Consider the following 13,725-nt stretch of genomic DNA (forward strand, 5'->3'; position numbering starts at 1 on the left):
AAATATATGTTCAGAGGAAACCAAAGCATGGATCACAGTAAAACTGGAGAGAAGTTTTTTTTTTTTTTTTTTTTTTTTTTTTTTTTTTTTTTTTTTTTGAGATTGAGTTTTGCTCTTGTTGCCCAGGCTGGAGTGCAATTGCACGATCTTGGCTCGCTGCAACCTCTGCCTCCTGGGTTCAAGCAGTGCTCCTGCCTCAGCCTCCCAAGTAGCTGGGATTATAGGCATGTGCTGCTATGCCTGGCTAATTTCGTATTTTTAGTAGAGACCTGGTTTCTCCATGTTGATCAGGCTGGTCTAGAACTCCCAACCTCAGGTGATCTGCCCGCCTCAGTCTCCCCAAGAGATTTTCATAAAGCAAATATGTTTATGAATATTCTTACTGTAAATAAACCAACTATTATCACAAGATTCATTGTTGTATATTCCTTAATATCAAACATTATTGTGTTTTTTCCCTTTTCTATTTAGACATAAATGTATATAAAGTTCAAAAAGTGCCCTGATCATCAGAATGAACAGGCAACCTACAGAACGGGAGAAAAATTTTGCAATTTATCTATCTGACAAAGTGCTAATATCCAGAATCTACAAGGAACTAAAATTTACAAGAAAGAAACAAACAACTCCATCAAAAGGTGGGTGAAGGATATGAACAGACACTTCTCAAAAAAAAAAGACATTTATGCGACCAACAAACATACGAGAAAAAGCTTATCATCATTGGTCATTAGAGAAATGCAAATCAAAACCATAATACCATCTCACACCAGTTAGAATGGTGATCATTAAAAGGTCAGGATACAACAGATGCTGGAGGATGTGGAAAAATAGGAACACTTTTACACTTGGTGGGAGTGTAAATTAGGTCAACCATTGTGAAAGACAGTATGGCGATTCCTCAAGGATCTAGAACTAGAAATACCATTTGACCCAGCAATCCCATTATTGGGTATATACTCAAAGGATTAGAAATTATTCTGCTATAAAGACACACGAACACGTATGTTTATTGCAGCACTATTCACAATAGCAAAGACTTGGAATCAACCCAAATGTCCATTAATGATAGACTGGATAAAGAAAATGTGGCATGTATACACCATGGAATACTATGCAGCCATAAAAAATGATGAATTCATGTCCTTTGCAGGGACATGGATGAAGCTGGAAACCATCATTCTCAGCAAACTAACACAAGAACAGAAAACCAAACACTGCATGTTCTCACTCATAAGTGGGAGTTGAACAATGAGAACATATGGGCACAGGGAGGGGAACATCACCCACTGGGGTCTGTCAGGGGGTGGGGGGCAAAGGGAGGGACAGCATTAGGAGAAATAACTAATGTTGATGACAGGTTGATGGGTGCAGCAAACCACCATGGCACATGTATACCTATGTAACAAAGCTGCATGTTCTACACGTGTATTCCAGAACTTAAAGTATAAAAAAGTAAAAAAAAAAAAAAAAAAAAAAGTTGAATATTGGCCTCCACTGTCTTCTGGCTTGCAGGGTTTCTGCAGAGAGATCCGCTGTTAGTCTGATGGGCTTCCCTTTGTAGGTAACCTGATGTTTCTCTCTGACTGCTCTTAACATTTTTTTTCTTCATTTTGACCTTGGAGATTCTGACAATTGTGTGTCTTGGGATTGCTCTTCTCGAGGAGTGTCTTAGTGGTGTTCTCTGTATTTCCTGAATTTGAATGTTGGCCTGTCTTGCTAGGCTGGGGAAGTTCTCCTGGATATATCCTAAAGCGTGTTTTCCAACTTGGTTCCATTCTCCCGGTCACTTTCAGGGACCTCAATCAATCTTTGGTTTGGTATTTTCGCAAGAAAAGTCCTCTATTTCTTGGAGGCTTTGTTCATTCCTTTTCCATCTTTTTTCTCTAATCTTGTCTTCCTGCTTCATTTCAGTAAGTTGATCTTTAATCTCTGGTATCCTTCCTTCCACTTGGTTGATTCAGCTATTGATACTTGTGTTTGCTTCACAAAGTTATCGTGCTGTGCTTTTTAGCTCCATCAGGTCATTTATGTTCTTCTCTAAACGGGTTATTCCTGTTAGCAGTTCCTGTAACCTTTTGTCAAGGTTCTTAGCTTCCTTGCATTGGGTTAGAACATGCTGCTTTAGCTCAGAGGAGTTTGTTATACCCGCCTCCACTTCTGTCAATTCATCAAACTCATTCTCTTTCCATTTTTATGCCCTTGCCAGAGTGGAGTTGGTGATCATTTGGAGAAGACGCCTTCTGTTTTTTGGAATTTTCAGCCTTTTTGTACTGGTTTTTCCCTCATATTAGTGGATTTATCTACCTCTGATCTTTGAGGTTGATGACCTTTGGATGAGGTTTCTGCGTGTGGGTCCTTTTTATTGATATTATTGCTTTCTGTGTTAGTTTTTCTTCTAACAGTCAGACACCTCTTCTGCAGGTCTGCTGTAGTTTGCTGGAGGTCTGCTCCAGACCCTATTTGTCTGGGTACTAGTGGAGGCTGTAGAACAGCAAAGATTGCTGCCTGTTTTCCTCTGGAAGCTTCGTCCCAGAGGGGCACCAGCCTGATGCCAGCCAGAGCTCTCCTGTATGAGGTTTCTGTCAACCCCTTTCAGGAGGTCTCTCCCAGCCAGGAGGCACAGCGGTCAGGGACCCACTTGAGGAGGCAGTCTGTCCTTCAGCAGAGCTGGAGTGCTGTCCTGGTAGTACCCTCCTTGTCAGGATCCACTGCTCTCTTCAGAGCTGGCAGGCAGGAGCGTTTAAGACGCCGAAGCTGCACTCACAGCTGCCCCCTTCCCCAGGTGCTCTGTCGCGGTGAGGTGGGAGTTTTATCTATAAGCCCCTGGCTGGGGCTGCTGCTTTTCTTTCAGAGATGTCCTGCCCAGTGAAGAGGAATCTAGAGAGGCAGTCTGGCCACAGCTGCTTTGCTGCACTGTGTTGAGTTCTGCCCATTCTGAACTTCGAGGCCTTTTTAGTACTGTCAGGAGAAAACCGCCTACTCAAGCCCCAGTAAGTGTGGACACCCCTCCCCCGACCAAGCTCAAGCATCCTAGGTCGACTTCAGACTGCTGGGCTGGCAGCGAGAATTTCGAGCCAGTGGTTGCTAGCTTGCTGAGCTCTGTGAGAGCGGGACCTGCTGAGTGAGACCACTTGGCTTTCTGGCTTCAACCCCCTTTCCAGGAGAGTAAACGGTTCCGTCTCACTGGGGTTCCAGGTGCCACTGAGGTACAGAAAAACCTCCTGCCTCCTGCACCTAGCTTGGTGTCTGCCCAAACAGCCACCCAGTTTTGTGCTTGAAACCCAGAGCCCTGGTGATGTAGACATGTGAGGGAATCTCCTGGTATGCGAATTGCAAAAACCATAGGAAAAGCATATTATCTGGGTTGGATAGCACAGTCCCTCATGACTTCCCTTGGCTGGGAAAGGGAGGCCCCCCCACCCTGCTCCCTGTACTTCCCCACTGAGGCAATGCCCCACCCTGCTTCTGCTCACCCTCTGTGGGCTGCACCCACTGTCTAACCAGTCCCAATGAGATGAACAGGCTACCTTAGTTGGAAATGCAGAAATCACCTGCCTTCTGTGTTAGTCTTGCTGGGAGCTGCAGACTGGAGCTATTCCTATTCAGCCATCTTGCCAGCAGATCTCGATTAGGGAAGTTTTCTTAAATTAATTTCTCAAATACATTTTCTAGGTTGTTTACTTTTACTCTTACCCTTAATGAGAATGCCATTACTTCCCCAGGTGAAAGTCTCGTCCTGTAGGTTTGGCACAAGATTGTCATCAGTGAAACAGATATGATTCTGTTATGTGATTGTCTTAGAGATGTTCTGGGCTGCCTAATCTTGTTAATTTTGATGTAGCCAGGGTTCTTGCTCAGTGCTTCTCCAAGCATCTTAGCAGCCTCGGCTTCATACTTGGCCTGGGCAATCTTTTGCTGGTGTTCTAGTTTTGCTTTTTCTACCAAGAACTGGGCCTGCTAGGCCTCCTCCTGGACCACTTGTTTGGCCTCTGCAGTAGCTATGTACTCTCAGCTAAAGCTCATCTCTGTGTTGGCTACATCATCCAAGACAAGACTGAAGTCCTTGGCCCTCTCTGGCAGCTCCCAGGGATGAATCAACAGGGATACCTGGGCCCACTGGGTAATCAGCTATGAGGCATTGAACTTACCACACTCTTGAGCACCTTTTTGACAATGGATGGCAGCACTCATTCTTTATTGTCTAGCCCTAGGTGATTGTGCATGCTGGGAAACTCCTGAATGTTGGGTTGAGACACCACTCACAGGGATATGTTCACCACCTGCAGGTCTTTTGAGCCTGTTAGGGAGGAAATTTTTCAAGGTCTGGCCAGAATGTCATCCTTAATGGGTTACTAAGACCAGGGGATCCTGAAATGAAGGCTTCGGCCAAGATAGTGTCCTGCTGCATGCCACCGATATGATTGAAGAAGATGGTTGTGTTTGCCTTCCATGGTGAACATGGATTTCTGGACACCACAGGCTACAGTGCTAGCCCCTAGCAACAGCGTCAGTGCCATAACCATGTCCTAGGAGTCAGTATGCAGCCATTCCTCTAAGTCCTTCAAGTTCTGGACCATGTCTGATTCTGAGGCTGTTGCACCAAAGGTCAGAAGGGAGTGCCAGCCCATCACTGCCCAACTCCAGTTTAGGGATTGTACCCTTCGCGTGAGAGTTCAGGTCAGTAATTCTGGCAGGAGAATGGTGTATTGATTTTCAGCCTTGCCTTGGATCTCAATGAGCTTCCTTGCAATCCATGCTTTACATTCTTTATCTGTCATTTCCGTGTTTCCATTTTGGCTATGGACCATTGCTGGAGAGCTATTGTAATCATTTGATAGTATCACTACTTTCAGATTTTTCATGGTGCTAGAATTCTTGCTCTGGTTCCTTCTCATCTGGAGCTGCTAGCACTTCTAATTTTTGTAATTATTTTCATGCAGGTAGGATTTTTTTCTTTTTTTTTTCTGTCCTTTTATCAGCTGGACACTACCATGAGGGCTGTTTGTCAGTGTTTTCTTCTCTGGGATCTGGGTTATTCTTTAAGATTCTGGTAGATTACCATTTGCTTCTTGAATTAAAGCTCACAGACTTGATCTTTATATACTATCTTGCTCAGCAAGTGGCTGAGGCATGCTGAATGCCTCTAATCTACCAATATTGGGAAACAACAAACTACTTCTTGTGTTCTATGGTTTGTTAGAGAAGGATCTCAGTGACCTGTGAGTCAGTATCAATGACTTCCAAGTTAGAAAATTAAACTATTCTTTCCTCCAGTCATCCTTTAAAAAGCATTTTGCCCCTTTAAACTGGCGTCCCGATTTTAGACAACACCCCACAGAAAATTTTTAAAAATTCAGCTCTCATTCATCTTGTAAAGGTAAGAAAGGTGGTGGATGGGGAGGGAAAGAGAAGACAGGGAGAGGGAGAGAGGGAGAGGGAGAGGGAGAGAGAGGGAGAGGAAGAGAGAGAGAGGGAGAGAAAGGGGGGGGGAGAGAGAGAGAGAGAGAGAGAGAGACTGAATGACTGACTTGTAAATGATCTTGCTAAACTACATGCCCAGTGTTGCAGAAAAAAACTAGAGTACTTCTTTCCCCAAGAGTCAATGGACAACAGAGGGATTGCTTTAAAAGACTTTGTAATGTGTCTTTTTTTTTTTTTTTTGAGACAGAGTCTCACTCGTTGCCCAGGCTGGAGTGCAGTGGCGCAATCTTGGCTCACTGCAAGCTCCTCCTCCTGGGTTGATGCCATTCTCCTGTCTCAGCCTCCTGAGTAGCTAGGATTACAGGCGCCTGCCACCATGCCCAGCTAATTTTTTTGTATTTTTAGTAGAGACGGGTTTTCACCATGTTAGCCAGGATGGTCTTGATCTCCTGACCTCACGATCTGCCCGCCTCGGCCTCCCAAACTGCTGGGATTACAGGCGTGATTTGAGTTTGTTTTGATGACTAATTTGTCTTCTAATTCTATTCAACTTCTATGAAAACAGGAGGAAAATAAAAAGAAAGTATTTAAACCTGGGTATGTTTTAGTTGGAGTACTTGCAGCTTTCAAAATTCCGGAGTAAAATTGTGACATTTCAGATTTTCACTGCTTAGGGCACAGACAAAATGGAGGAAAGCAAACCAACAAAAAAACCCAGGGGTTGACTTTTATTCTGAGAAGCTGTTAACCCCACATGTTGAATTTTACAGTTGCCAATCTCCCCAGTCTTCCAACCATCAAAAGACCTATTTACAACCATCAAAAGACCTATTTACAACCAAAAGGAATATTTAACATCTTTTATTAATTTGCTTTCTATCTAGGGCTCAGCACAATGCATGCTGGAGGCTCATGTGCTGATTCATGGCGGAAGGGAAGAGGCTTTATTTCATACAAAGAAATTGACCAGGCTGAAGGCTGTGTCCTTTACACAGCTAGTATTCTACTCTACTGTGTCCAACTCAATGAACTGCTGGCATTCTAATTATTTGGGCCTGAAGATTTGGCCACTTAGGTTAAATTTCAGACAGGATTTCTTTTAAATGGAGTAGATGGTCAGACATTTGAATATGGCAGCAGAAGACTAGGAAGCAGAGCACCCTAATTTCGGTGGGCAGAGGGGTATGGCTCCATGTAATTGGTCCACTTATAACAAGATGCCAGTGATTAGTTGGTAAGTACTAGAACAATATTCAGAGGAGAATTCTGAGGGCATATCCAAGAAGGTCACTTCAGGATCTGGCTGTAGTATCAATAGGTAACCTTGGTTCAGGGCAAGCAAGCAAAAAGGCTAATGTCCAGTGATAAAGACTAAGTAATCTAGCAGAAAGCTGGAGTTGAGAAGGACACTTGGGTGTCTAGAGTTCTAGATTCTAGATTTCAATGTGGGCACACCTGATGCCAAATCTATGGTTGTGAGATCCATTCCATACTCTATGACCTGCTGGGCTAAAACTGTTGAAACAAAGTACTGTGTAGTTCAGGACTGAGTGAGGAATAAGCTGGACAGATCCTGGGGGGTAGAAAGCCCAAGGAATTCCAGATAGAGTGACTTGGGCAGCTACGGGCTGAAGCAGTGTTCTCCCTGACTAAATACTTTGAGATGGTAAAGGAATGTCAACTAAGCTACCCCTAACCCCATGCCATAATTATAAGGTGCTTATGCTCTGTCAGACATATGGATTTTCTGACTTGATCCACCCCTACTCCACACAACATCCTCAGCCATATGTGCTATTGTTACTAAGATGAGGAAACTGAGACTTAGAGAAGGGAGATGATGGGTCTAGGATGCCACAGCTAGGAAATGACAGAAAATGCTTCAATGTTCAAAGTCGAGCAGTTTGACTCCAGAAAGTATACACCTAACTGCTATGCATACTCCCTCCTATTTACTGGGACAACCTTAGTGAGCACAGAGCAAAAAGTTGCCCATCTCTCTGGTGCTGATGAAGATCCACCCCTCTCACCACCTATTATTTCAAACTAGGCGTTTTCTTTAAAAGGAAAACAGCTTTATTGAAAGATCATTCACATAACATTCAATTCATCCATTTAAAGTGTATGATTCAATAGTTTCTAGGATAGATATGCACAGATATGTGAAAGCATCACCACAGTCAATTTTAGAGTATTTTGATTACTTCAAAAAGAAACTCTCATCTTTTAGCTATATCTCCCAATCCCCATCTAATTCCTCACCCTTAGCCTTAAGCAACAATGAATTCACATTTTATATCTATAAATTGGCTTGTTCTAGACCCTCATATGAATTGAATCATACAATATGTACACATTTGTGACTTTTTTTTAACTTAGTATGTTTTGAGGTCTCATTTAAGTGGTAGCATGTATCAGTACTTTATTCTTTTTGATAACTGAATACTATTTTATTGTAGAAATATATCACATTTTGTTTCTGTTTGGGTTGTTTCCACGTTTTGGCTATCATAAGTAATGCTACGATATATATTTTTGTACAAGTTTTTGTGTGAACATGAACAAAACATTTTGTTTCTCTTAGAAGAGAAGTGAAAACACCTAAGAGTAGAAAATGCTTTGTCAGATGGTAACTCTAGGTTTAATTGTCTGATGCATGGCCAGACTGTTTCACAGTGGCTGCACCATTTTACATTCCCATCAGCAATGCATGAGGTTCCAATTTTTCCACATCCTCACCAACACTTATCTGTCTTCTTGATCCTAGCCATCCTAGTGGGTGTGAAGTGATACCTCATGGTGTTGATGTGCATTTCCCTGATGACTAATAGTGTTGAACATATTTTCATTCATGTGCTTAGTAGCCATCTGGAGAAATGGATATTCAGATCATTTAAAAAATTGATCTGAATAAACATTTCTGTCATTTTATTAAGCTTAATATAGTATTGATACAAGTCCCTTAGATATATAATTTGTAGATGTTTTCTTCCATTTGGTGGGTTGCCTTTTTATTTTACTGATGGTGTCCTTTGCAGCACAAAAGTTTTTAATTTTGATGAAATCTCACTTATTTTTTCTTTTGTTGCTTATGACTTCTATTTCGTATCTAAGAATACTTTGCCAAATCCAAGTCATGATTTGTTCCTATGTTATCTTCTAATTTTGTAGTTTTAGCTCCTACATTTAGGTCATTGATCCATATTGTTTAAATCTCTATATACAGGGCATGTTACTTTTCCTGAGTTCTAAGAGAGTCCCTAAGTTTTTATAAATAGCAAATACTACCCACAGGCAGCAGTTCATGCCTGTAATTCCAGCACTTTGGAAGGCCAAGGCAGGAGGATTTCTTGAGCCTATGCATTTGAGACCAGCCTGGGCAACATAGTGAGACTTTGTCTCTACAAAGCATAAGCAAAATTAGCCAGTGTGGTGTCATGTGCCTGTGGTCCCAGCTACTTGTGGGGCTGAAGTGGGAGGATCGCCTGGGCCCAGGAAATTGAGGCTGCAGTGAGTCATGATCATGCCACCAAACTCCAAATATAGCAGACACTATATTTTCCTTTGAACACTAGACCAATTTATAAGATGATGATTTCTCATATACTGGAGTTTGGTTAGGATCTCAAGAAAAAGACAAGTAATAAAGCCAAGGTGGGCATATCACCTGAGGTCAGGAGTTTGAGACCAGCCTGGCCAACATAGTGAAACTCCATCTCTACTAAATACAAAAATTAGCTGGGCATGGTGGCAGGCACCTGTAATCCCAACTACTCGGGATGCTCAGGCAGGAGAATTGCTTGAACCCGGGAGGCAGAGGTTGCAGTGAGCCGAGATCATGCCACTGCACTCCTGACTGGGTGACAGAGTGAGACTCCATCTCAAAAAAAAAAAAAAAAAAAAAAGAAAGAAAAGAAAGAAGAGCAGGGCTTTAGCTCTCTATCTTTCACACTATTATTTGTGTTTATTTTGAAATACACTTGCAACCACTTGACTACTGAATTCAGCATAATGGAGGTATATAACATGGTGAAGAGCTATAATTGTGTTTTCTGTAATGTACAGTTTGAGATACAAGAACATTTTAAAATTTTATTATGAGATTTTATTTATTATTTTTCAAACAAATTAGAGTTTGATAAAATATTTAGAAAGAGCTGGATAACTAACCCAGCACACCATGCACCTAAAGTGAATTCGACTCAAATAAATACAGTATTTTTTTTTGACAAATGACCTCTGCCTGCAAGATTTATCAAATTAATGTGGAACAGCTCTACAGGAGCAAGGTAGTAGTCCTGTTTCACAATTTTTTGGACTTTTCACTGTAGGCTGAGGGAAGTATGGAGAGGAATATATTTCATTTCCAAGGGGAGGTTAAGGAAAAAAATGAGTTTGTTTTAGGTTGACAGTGTATGACTCAAAAACTGAAGCTAAAAAATGTAAAAGGCAATAAAAACAAAAATTTTACTTGAAACTACGATTGTGGAAATTAACTCTGGCTAGTGAAGAACTAAAATAATCCTTTAGAGTTAACTGAGTTTGTTCAACCATAAACCATAAAATGACTTCTCATATCATAAACTAATTACAAAAGGGCCAGAGTCATCTTGGAGTTTTAAGGGGATCTCCACAGATTAACTGATTTAGGTGGGATTTGGAAATATGAAATATTATTACTAAAATCTATACTGAGTAATGTACCTGAAAATCACAAACAAGTGATATTTAAGTGGTAAAATGTATATTCAGTGCTGGAGTAGATACAGGTGGAAAGGGAGAAATAATGGTCAATGGTGGTATCTGGGTTTCTAGATTGCAGTGCCGTTCCTCAAGATATGGGAGAGGACCTGTGCCATGGGCTGAATGTTTTTGTCCCTCCAAAATTCATGTGTTGAAAACGTAATCACCAATGTGATCATACTAGGAGATAGGGCCTTTGGGTGGTGATTAGATTATGGTAGAGGAGACCTCATGAATGGAATTAGTGCCCTTTTAAATGAGACCCAAGAGCGCTGCCTTTTCCCCTTCACCATGTGAGGAAAAAGCAAGAAAGCATCTTCTGTGAACCAGCAAGGGGGCCCTCACCAGACACCAAACCTGCCAGCACCTTGGTGTTAGACTTCCCAGCATCCAGAACTGTAAGAAATAAAATTCTGTTATTTATAAGGTATCCAGTTTATTTATTTGTTATAGCAGCCTGAACAGACTGAGAAAACCCGTTTGGGAAGAAATGACCATGAGTTTACTGGAATTTATTGGATTTGATATGAATTTTAAACATTGAAGAAGAAATATGTGGAGAACCTGTATATCTGGAACTCAGAAGAGGATTTTTTAGCTGGGAATATGTCTTGGAGTCCCATCACGAACATAAAATTACCTATGGAAAAATATAAACCAAAAACAGGGTCTGCATTTAAGCCTTCATATTTTTAAAATATTTAAAGCCAGATAGAAAAGTAAGAGCTAAAAAAGAAGATTTAGAAGGAGTGGCCAGCAAGGTAGAAGAAAAACCATGAGAGAGTGGGAAAAGAGAAGTCAAGGTTAAATGTTACTGAGAGGCCAAGTAAAATGAGGTCTTAGAAGTGCCCACAAAATGCAAGGGAAGGTCACTGTTGATCTTAGTGAGAGCCATGTTGATGAAACAGAGCATGTTGAAGACATGCTGGAGCGATTAAGAAGTGGAGATGGTAAAGTCTGTAATTTGCTCCAACTGAATGGCAATACCATTACATAAGATGGTAAAGAGGTCCAGATTGGGTCCTCATTTGAGATGATTGGTTTGAAGAAAATAAGACAGAGCAATAGCTGGAGGAGAATATTTGATTCAACTAAGTTATTTTGATTTTTTTATTTGAAATATGGAAGCAATTTTAGCACGTTCAAAAGCTCATGGGAAATGTGAGGTAGAGAAAGAAATTAAAGACATAGGCAAGGGGATTATTAATAGGTTAAGAGACAAGCAGTTATGGGATTCAGAGTACAGGTAGGAGAATATGTATTTCATAGTGGGAACAGCTCCTCCATGTAATGGGTGGGATGGGGGATAGAATGAAATAGGGGATGAAACGGGAGGAGAGATAGAAAGGAGGATGAAATGTGTAGGTTTACAAATATGGTGGTGGGTGGGAGTTCTAAATAGAAAACTAGGTTTAAGTGGCTGGGCCTTTTGATGGCGTGTTGAAGGCTCACTGATCATACATTTACAATACTTCTGAGCTGCCTGGTTGGATCATTTTCCTCAGCAGTGCTCAACAATTTGAGTACAGACAGAGGGAAGACAGAGAAAGAAGTTCAACTAGGAGGGAGTATGGCATGACATTCAAGAGAATCCAAAAATTAATATTTTTGCCTCCAATACCACAAGCTGTATCTTAATCTAGCATTATGTTAAGGGTGCTATAGGAATAAACTTTTCAGGGTTTATAATTTGTTGTCATTTTAAACCAGGTTTTGTCAAATCTGGTATTTCTAAGAGGCCCTGATAGTCCCTGTAGACTAGCATAGACATGTTGACTGATTCTGTTATATAGAAAGAGTATTGTGATATCATCATAATTGTTAATAATCATAGGCACTATCTTCAATTGATAGCTTATTCTGTGCCAGACTTTGTTGGATCATTATAGATTTTTCCTTAACTCTCCCAATGACAACATTATGATTATCTCTAACTGAATTCAAGACATTTTTAAATAATTCAAATGATTTTTCATGATAATGTATCAAAATGGTAGCAATGGAATGCATCCAGGTGCATGTGACACCATGTTCAAAATGCAAAGAGGGCATTAGATCACCAAAACTCTACACACAGGAAATAAACTGAGAAAGCTATTCAGCTGAAATGAAAGGAAAAATAACTCAAAGGATGAAATCAGGAGCACAGAGGGTAGAGCCAAAGTCATGGAGATAGCAACAGATGCAAGTGGGGCGATGGATAGGGCTATCTTCTGGCTTGATGGAGAAGTGTGTTGTTTCCACCAATAATATAAGTGGAACTCCTGGCTGACAGATTAATTTCTCTCTACTTGCTAAAAGAAATAAAAGTACTTCTTACACTCTGTAACCATGTCTGGATGATACATAAGTCCAACAAAAAATGGGTCTTTCCCACCTGGTTATCCCCCAACCTGAAATACTCTTTCTTCTTCTTATAGAATCAATGCAAACACGACCTCCTCTCACACCCCTTTTCTGATTCTTTCAGGTAGAATCAGTTTCTCCCTCCTCTGTGCTTTCTTGAAACTTTGTACAGAGTTTTATTGTTGTACTAACCACATTATTGTAAAATTATACATACACGTATTTGTTTCTCCCTTCTTCTCCTTAAGAAAGAATGCATTCTTCCTAAGGTTTCATTTTACTCACCCAAAACTGAGTCTCTTTTGTTCACTTCATGCCTGGCATCAAGCATGGTGCCTGGACATGGTCATAGTTTGATGTTTATGAAATGAATGTTCACAGTTAACTGCATTGACTCTGAAGACAGACAGGCCCCTAAGAAGAGAATATGTTGAGGCCTTTCTCCACCAAGACACCAAATATTTTTCTAGGCATTGTTCAAGTTGTTTCAGAGTTCAAGTCATGTACAAAAAGAATACCCAATCACTTAGCAAGAATGATAAAGAACCCAAAGAAAAATTCTGAAGCTTTGTCTTTTCACCTTATGATAAATGTAACTGAAAAGACAGTTTAAAAATAGTCCAGAATTCAAAATACCATCTTTTCAGGCAAGCAAATGCTGAGGGAATTTGTTAACACCAGACCTGCCTTACAAGAGCTCCTGAAAAAAGCAGTAAATAAGGAAAGACTCTTAGCAGTCATTGTGATAACACACTCAAGAACACAGACCAATGACACTATAAAGCAACCACACAAATCTGCATAATAACCAGCTAACAATGTGATGACAGGACCAAATTCACACATATCAATACTAACCTTGAATGTAAACAGGCCAAATGCCCCCCATTTAAAGGGCACAGAGTGGCAAGCTGGATAAAAAAGCAAGACCCAATGGTATGCTGTCTTCAAAAGACCCATCTCACATGCAATAACATCCATGGGCTTAAAATAAAAGGATGAAGAAAAATCTATGAAGCAAATGGAAAACAGAAAAAAAGCAGGGGTTGCAATCCTAATTTCAGACAAAACAGACTTTAAACCAACAAATACAAAAAATAAAAATAAAAATAAAGATGAAGGGCATTACATATTGGTAAAGAGTTCAATTCAATAAGAAGATCTAACAATACTAAATAAATATGCACTCAACACAGGAGTACCCAGATTCAT

The 13,725-nt window shown here is 40.6% G+C and overlaps 1 pseudogene; it reads right to left on the bottom strand.

Annotated features, from left to right (window-relative positions):
• Positions 1-3,148: 3,148 nt before the first annotated feature.
• Positions 3,149-4,526, bottom strand: LOC105467932 (prohibitin-2 pseudogene; annotated as a pseudogene).
• Positions 4,527-13,725: the final 9,199 nt, after the last annotated feature.

The sequence above is a fragment of the Macaca nemestrina genome, chromosome 9 (assembly GCF_043159975.1).
Source record: "Macaca nemestrina isolate mMacNem1 chromosome 9, mMacNem.hap1, whole genome shotgun sequence".
In the NCBI taxonomy this organism is placed as follows: domain Eukaryota; kingdom Metazoa; phylum Chordata; class Mammalia; order Primates; family Cercopithecidae; genus Macaca; species Macaca nemestrina.